We start from the raw sequence: 512 nt of genomic DNA, 5'->3' as shown, positions 1-512 counted from the left end.
ACCGTGTAGTAATCGTACCAGCGGGCTCTAGGGAAATATGCAGTGACATTTCTGGCATTCTAAAATGAAACACAAGCAAGGTGAGGCAGTGGGCAACATTTTCCAGGACAGAGAAACCAAACTGCTTAGGAAAGAGGTGAAATAATTGTGATGGCTTTGGACCCATCTTCCTCACATCTGGAGAGGTTAACGACTGGGGCAACCTTCTTCCCGTTTTCTTTTTTAAACGGGAGATTTGTCTACCCAAAACAAGTGGCTTCATAAAGCACTTTGGTATCCAGGAGTTCGGGAAAAAATAAATCACTGTTTGCTTATAAACATAGACTTACCCCACTCCTCTTAAAGAGACAAACAACTGAGGTTGTGTTTGGGCAGAAGAAAATTTTGTGGGTACAGTAAGATTTTGGGGCCGGGTGTGGTGGCTAACACGTGAAATACCAGCTCTTTGGGAGTGCGAGGGTGGCGGATCACGAGGTCAGGATATCGATACCACCCTGGCTAACATAGTGAAA

The 512-nt window shown here is 44.9% G+C and overlaps 1 protein-coding gene across 1 annotated transcript in view; it reads right to left on the bottom strand.

The window, feature by feature from the left end:
• Positions 1-512, bottom strand: part of LOC105533558 (maltase-glucoamylase, intestinal-like) — a 73,428-nt gene that overhangs the window by 68,565 nt on the left and 4,351 nt on the right. The gene's annotated exons all lie outside the window — the stretch shown is intronic.

This window comes from Mandrillus leucophaeus, unplaced genomic scaffold, assembly GCF_000951045.1.
Source record: "Mandrillus leucophaeus isolate KB7577 unplaced genomic scaffold, Mleu.le_1.0 Scaffold1260, whole genome shotgun sequence".
Classification (NCBI taxonomy): domain Eukaryota; kingdom Metazoa; phylum Chordata; class Mammalia; order Primates; family Cercopithecidae; genus Mandrillus; species Mandrillus leucophaeus.
This window is presented reverse-complemented; position numbering and strand designations above follow the sequence as displayed.